General features: G+C 35.4%; 1 non-coding gene across 1 annotated transcript; it reads right to left on the bottom strand.

Annotated features, from left to right (window-relative positions):
- Positions 1-6,810: 6,810 nt before the first annotated feature.
- Trnam-cau (transfer RNA methionine (anticodon CAU)) lies at positions 6,811-6,882 on the bottom strand. Its single transcript has one exon. It is a non-coding gene; the product is annotated as a tRNA-Met (tRNA).
- Between the last annotated feature and the right edge of the window lie 912 nt (positions 6,883-7,794).

The raw sequence follows: 7,794 nt of genomic DNA, 5'->3' as shown, positions 1-7,794 counted from the left end.
CTCAGGCTCAGTATAGTGGCCTCCTTTAGAGAGGTGTGTATGCACTCCGACAGCAAAGCGTCAATACTAGCATTGAAATCGATAACAGTACGATCTAGGCTAGTTAAGGAGTGCCTTAGATCTTTATCCAGCAATTTTGCTATCCGAATCGTGTGGGTACCTGGCCACCGCGGAATCGTTGCTAACTGTAAAGCGGACAAGCTTACAAGAGAGGGTACCGTAGCAACATTGATGTCGGAATGGGAGCGGGTTGGCAGCCCATAGTCCACTTGCGCAAGAGCGCTTGAAATGCAGATATCGCATGAGCTCCCCAAGCGCTGATCAACAATCAGCACCTGTGTAGTTGCGAGGTCCCGCTATGAAGTGTGAAAGGTCCTTGGACATTGTTGAGGTGGAATCATCTAAGCATTTCCTACCCCAGTGTCCACCTTTTGCCAGACTGAGGTTAAAACACCTTGGAAGGATCACCTTCGCCGAACCTAGCGAATTGGCTAGAATTGACATTAACCGACTAAAGAAGTTCGCAACAGATTCCAAGCGTTTTACGCTCTAAACTGCCTAAGTGAGATCTTCCTGAATATGAATATATTTGCCTACTAACTTAACCCAACCTATATGGGATTATCGAAAATAGTTAATCAACGGTTCACAACTTAAAAAAATATAGGAAGTGGAATTTTGAATTCATTCTAGTAGAAATTTTAAATTATTCGAAATATCACTAAATACTTTTTCAACCCTTTCGGGACGGAGTTTTATTTGGAAAATGGGAATAGCCACAACCAAAATTTATGCTTATATCTATATATTGGGCTAAAAAATTATGTTCTGCATTCTCAAAATTCCCAAAATCGTCGTTTTATCCTGGGATATATAATCCCAATAAAGTCCCAATCATATTTTTATCCGGCTGTAAAATAAACATACAAAAAAACGAACAAAAATGATTTAATACAATGTAATTAATCACTTATTTATGAAAGGGTCCAAAACATTTGAAGCAGAGCGCGTTGTTACAGCCTGAGCATATCATTTCGAGTTTTGATTCCAAGTGATGTGCAACGACAACGCTTTTCTTGCTCGACTGGCAAGTGATCTCCAATATTAAGGCAATCAGTTCTTGAGCGTTTGTGTGGTCTACCTCCCTGTCGACGAGGCATACTCATAAACTTTCTGGTTCGTTCATTTTACGATATATAAATTAAGCAGCAGTGCATTTATAAATACTGTATGTGTAGTATATCATCGCCTGTCTAAAAGTCATCGAAACTTTCTAAGGCCCCAGTTATCGAACAAGAGGATATGAAAGTTTGTGGCTAATTTGTAACCAAAAAATATAAGCAAATCACTCAGATATTCTAAAGAAATTCAGAGAAGATATTTTCCTTATAACATTGTGTCTCTGGCCCAAATTGGATCAATACTTCCTCTATCTACCATATACCTCATATACGGATTTTCAAATTTACGGTGGAGTTATACCGTTTACATAAATCGGTTAATATGTGAGATATTTTAGCAAAATTAAGTGAACATACCATCTTGGATAGGATAGCTGCCTGGCAAAAATAGTTGAAATCCATCCAGGAATTACCGCAGCACCCCGTTACTAACTACAGTTGATCTCCTTTTTGCACGGTTAACTGGGACAGTAAATTACTCGTGTAAAAAAAAAACCGTGCAAAAAATCAAATTTTTATATAAAACTCACTATTGGGACCAATTTAAGAAAAAAATCGTGCAAAAAATAGAAAACGTGTAAAAAAGATCTAATTTTACATGAAATTCTATCTATTCGTACAGTGAGTATTTTCACTGTTGTTGTTGTTATAGACTTTTCTGGTATTATATGTATGTACATATTACTGTTCGAAGGAACAAACAACAACTATTCGGGGAATGGTAAAAAAATATTACATTTCAAAGTTCCGTTATTAATCGCTTTGTCTTCTTTTTTCTTACTTCTTCATACATTAAATTCTATTAAGAGCAATGGATTTGTGACGTATTGACGTATGGAATTTTGTTTTATTGAAAAAAAGTATACATATATAGTAGTAAAAAAAATAAAACCGTGTAAAAATAGTAACTGGGATGTGTTCAAAAACACCTTGTAAAAAAAACCGTGCAAAAAAACCGTGTAAAAAGGAGATTCACTGTAATGGGCTTTATGCCCAATATGTGGCTAAAATTGTGTATTATCTTAATTAACTTAATAAAGTGCAAGAGTATAACATGTTTGGTAACATCCGACTTAACTCTTCCTACCTTATTTTTTTTAATATATCTTCGACAATTTGTAGAAAGCTACGGAGTATAACGATTTTCATATCTACACAAAAAGCTTTAGAAGAATGACAATCAAATTTTTTGTCACATAAATATACATACACATAAATATAATATACATACATAACTTGTTGATCACGAGCAGCACAATTTACAGTGTACGTAAATATTAAAACAATTACCTTAAAAGTTTTAGAATTAAAAATAATAATAATTTTTGCAATGGTATTCTATTGGAAAATTTCAAACTATTTAAATTGAATATGTTAAATTAGTTAATAACATCGTTAGACCAATGTTTGTCTCTTCAAAATCACCAAGATCGCATTTGGAAGTTTCCAGTCAATATCTTAAAAAAAATATTATAGGGGTGGCAAGTACATTTCAACTATAGTACTACTTATTTATTGGCACTTAAAAGGATTTTTTTTGTATTTAAAATTTTAGGTTATATTCTTCTTTTTCTTGACTGGCGTAGACACCGCTTACGCGGTTATAGCCGAGTCCACACCAGCGCGCTACGCATCTCTCCTTTTGGCAGTTTGACGCCAATTGGTAATACCAAGTTAAGACAGGTCCTTCTCTACCTGGTCCTTCCATCGGAGTGGAGGTCTCCCTCTTCCTCGGCTTCCACCAGCGGGTACTGCATCGAAAACTTTCAGAGCTGGGGCACTTTCGTTCATTCGAACAACATGACCCAGCCAGCGTAGCCGCTGTCTTTTTATTCGCTGGACTACTCATCATTCCGCCGTTGCCAATGTTTAAGGGACCATAAATCTTCCGCCAAAACTTTCTCTCGAAAACTCCTAGTGCCGTCTCATCGGATGTTGACATCGTCCACGCTTCTGCACCATAAAGTAGGACGGGAATGATGAGGGACTTGTAGAGTTTGGTTTTTGTTCGTCGAGAGAGGACTTTACTTTTCAATTGCCTACTTAGTCCATAGTAGCACCTGTTGGCAAGAGTGATTCTGCGTTGGATTTCCAGGCTGGCATTGTTATTGCTGTTAATGCTGGTGCCCAGGTATACGAAATTATCTTCAACTTCAAAGTTATGACTGTCAACAGTGACGTGGGAGCCAAGACGCGAATGCGATGACTGTTTGTTTGATGATAGGAGAGGTTTTTAGAAACATGACTAATAATGAAATAGAACGAATCACTTGGGTCTATTAAGACTTCAACTACTGAAATTGTTAGTATCATAAAAGAGCTTAATCCAAAAAAATCGTCAGGCCACGATAATATTACTCCAAAAATGCTAATTGAGTTACCAAATATTGCTTCAACAGTGCTCTCCTTGCTCTTTAATGCAATTTTTAGTTTCGGATACTATCCTATTTCATGGAAAAAGTCGCAGATAATCATGATAGATAAACCGGGAAAAGACCTGACACAGCCGTCTTCATACAGACCAATCAGTCTTCTACCCTGTCTTTCTAAAATATTTGAAAAAGTGTTACTATCAAAGATGTCTCCTTTCCTTCATGAAAATAGGGTAATACCAACGCACCAATTCGGTTTTCGTGCACAACATGGCACTGTAGAGCAAGTAAATAGAATAACTAACGAAATTAGGAAGGCATTCGAACATAGAGAGTACTGTTCTGCTATATTTCTAGATGTGGCTCAGGCGTTTGATAAAGTGTGGCATGAAGGACTTTTGTATAAGATTAAAAAAATTTTACCTTTCCAATTGCATAAAACCTTGGAGTCCTATTTAAAAAATAGAAAATTTGCTGTAAAAGTAGGTGATTTTATATCTAATGAACGTTCAATAAGGGCTGGAGTACCACAGGGCAGTGTTTTAGGCCCAACTCTATACATCAAGGCCCATTATAGCATCAAGAATATTGGCGAACCACTTAAGTTCTGTCGAAGAATGGCTAGCAAACTGGCGTATAAATGTGAATGAACAAAAGTGCAAGCACGTTACATTTTCTCTAAGACCAAAAATGTGTCCGGCAGTAAAAATGAACAATATTTTGGTGCCCCAAGCGAATGAAGTTACCTATCTTGGTATTCACCTAGATAGAAGGCTTACGTGGAGAAAACATATATCTAGTAAAATAACGTGCATGAAGATAAGAGCTGCAAATTTAAATTGGCTTTTAAATAAAAACTCTAAACTTAGCTTAGACAACAAAGTGCTTTTATACAATGCGGTTATAAAGCCGATTTGGATGTATGGCATTCAACTGTGGGGTACGACCTGTGCAACTAATATTGATATAATACAAAGGTTCCAATCGAAAATGCTTAGATCAATCACGTGCTCACCATGGTACATGCGCAATGAAAATATCCATTAAGATCTTGGTATCCCTATGGTAAAGAAAGAAGTAGAGGACAGCAGATTGAAATATATATCTAAACTCCGAGATCACCCAAACCCATTGGCTAATGCTTTAGTACATTCCTGCGATCAAACACGCCTAAAAAGAAGGGATATGCCTGCGTACTAAAGAGCAACGTTTCACCAATACAGCTCAATCACTTGGTTGAGCTTGTCTAGCTTTTAAATAGATTTAAGATTTTATAACTTGTTGTTAGGCTTAAAAACAAGCAGATTCAATAAATAAGGAAATATTGAAAAAAAAGGAGATATTTCGTCTTGTCCTCGTTCACCACCAGACCCATTCGCTCCGTTCCTTATCCAGGCGGGAAAAAGCAGAACTAACGGCGCGGGTGTTGTTTGATAGCGGGTGTTTGCAATGATGTCAATATAATCGGCATACGCCAGTAGCTTCACACTTTTATAGAAGATTGTACCTTCTCTCTATTAATTTTTTTATATTTGGTGGCAATCTTTCCCACTCATTATTTTAATATTAATTATTATTTTATTATTAATTTGAAATTTTAAAAGGATGGTAATCTCTTAAAAACCACCTATTTATCAGTTTGTACAAATTTTCAAGTTATTTTTTTTTACAAGTGGGTTAGAACTAAATAACTTAGGTACAATTTAACACCTCAACCTGTAAACATACCACAACCCCATAACTGGAACTTTGCATTCATGTTAGATGTACTATCAACACCATATATACATATGTATTCTGCTGACAAAATTTTTGCTGGAAATGATGATGATTTATGAGCGCCATGTGGGAGCAAAGAAATTGAATTTCACTTTCACAATTTACAAACTCACATATTTTTTCATCTACCATTGGACATTTCAATGTTTTTACTTGCCATATTACCACACAAACGTTTATGTGTAGGTATGTGTAGCCCAGCATTTTATATGGAAGCATGCAACGATATATATGAAGTGTAAATCCTAATACGAAATCCCATACGTGCACAAACAGAGTTATGCGGATCAAGTTCAACGCCGGCTAATATGTATTTGTGTCAATGAAATGCATGCAAATGTTGCAAGTTAGCTGTGCGGATGAAACCATTTGGGAAGTGTTTTTTCTGCTGTGGCCGTAACTTATTGAAATTTCAATCAAATTTCAGTGTTTGTTCGGCTGCAATTTGTTTTTGGGTTCCACATTCAACTTTTTTATTATTTTTTCCATATTTATTTAGCATACACACAGGCGCTTCACAGGCATTTCTGTGCATTTGCAGTGACAACGTGAGTTATGTGACCGTAAGAGTGTACAACAGAGCTGAGCTGATATTCTAGTAGGCGTGTCTGCGTGTGTATGTATGTATAAATATACTCTTCTCGCCTTGTTGTATGCAAATAAATTTGTGATTTTCGCAACAAAAAGTGGGAAATATAATAAATTTTGCATTTGTGAAAGCACAGTAAATTGCTTTAGCCGAACAAAATGTTTTTGAAACAGAAAAACAAAACAAAAAATATAGAAAAAATGTGCATAAAGGAATCCTAAGGTACTCGTAAATATGTATGTAAATACAAAGCTTTCTGATTTCCATACGAATGGCATTATTCCTTTAGCCTTGCTTCGGTTTTTGTGAATTTTTCTTTTTTATTATTTTATTTCATTTTTTTTTTGTTCTTTCCATATACATAAATCTCTCTTTCTACCACATTTACTACAATATTTTTCTAGGTATTTGTTGTTATCTGCGTGTTAATGCATTCACGTTTTTATCGACAGCTCTAAATATTTAGTCGCACTGGTTTTCTTCTAATCCGATACACACACGAATGGCTTTGACTTCATCTGCAGTACAAAGTAGTTTCCGCTGTCTGGCAAAAAAATTCTGATATGTAAATATGTAATCATACTACATAAGCATATAATTCAACAAATAAGGTAGTGATAAATTCGGACGCATCCTAATTTTATGCACTCTTATAACTATAGACAGTGGTAGGATGGATGGAAATCCTTATACTGATATGGGCGTTAAAGATATGTGTGGTCCGTTTTCGAAAAATTTTCACCAAATCTACAGTATGTCCGAGTTAACATGTTCCATTAGTTTTCTTAGAAACATGCAAATTTATTCAATATCAAGCCAATATTCAATTTACTAATTTGTTTAAATATATTTTTAATAAAAAGAAACCGTTGATTTCCCACTCAACTGTTAGCAGAGCAAGGTTTCGATCCTCGGACCTCTGGGTTATGGGCCCAGCACGCTTCCACTGCGCCACTCTGCTGCTTATCAACTTACACACAAAAACCAACCATGTTACGTTGAGAAAGGGATGCATACACGTATTGCATGTGTGTGGGTGTGCTGGTTACAAAAATCATCTCTTCAAATAGAAACCTCTTATATGTATATTAGTCCTTCAAAGGATATGCATTTGTTTGCTTTTAATTCTAATTGTTGTGATTGAAAAATTAGCCAGTAGATGGCGCTGTTGTTGAAATGCATTTCTAAAAATCTTATTTGAAAAATATTTTGAAACTTGGATGCATAAGAGTTGCTATAAATTTACTCCACAGATGTCGCTTAGTTCGCAATATTTCTAAGTCTGCATTGTGAATTAGCATGTTAAGTGGAAGTTGTGATTTAGAAAATACTTTATGGAGTTGCGAAAAAATAAGATAAATGAAGTGAAATCGGTTGTCATTATATTTTATTGAAATCGGTCGTTTTGGTATTATGTCCAATGTCATTGTGGTTGAACACTGTATTAGAACCAAACATGCAGCAGATGATCCTGATCATTCGCTTTAGATAAAATTGCTTTGGTGATTTGCTCAATATCTGGCACCAATCCAAAGTATTCTCACTTACTTTTATTGAAATATTTTATGCTAATGCAGATATGAGCGATAATCTCAACTATTTTATTGGGTCTATTAGGCGAAAGTCAAGCAGAATAGACGAAGTTATTATATTAAAGTTAAGAGATCTACACAAAGGTATACAACGATTTCACTCTTAATTTAATATATTTTTTCCAAACTCTCTTCTGCCGTAAAGCGATTGCTTCCATTGTTAAATAGGGTTGTAGCCTAAAATCTGAAACTAAACCTAACGTAACATTCCAAGTTCTCAAACAGTCTTATTGTGAGGTATAACGAAATAAAATTCTGTCTATACCAAACAACCGTTACAT

The sequence above is a fragment of the Zeugodacus cucurbitae genome, chromosome 2, assembly GCF_028554725.1.
Source record: "Zeugodacus cucurbitae isolate PBARC_wt_2022May chromosome 2, idZeuCucr1.2, whole genome shotgun sequence".
NCBI classification, from domain to species: Eukaryota; Metazoa; Arthropoda; class Insecta; order Diptera; family Tephritidae; genus Zeugodacus; species Zeugodacus cucurbitae.
This window is presented reverse-complemented; position numbering and strand designations above follow the sequence as displayed.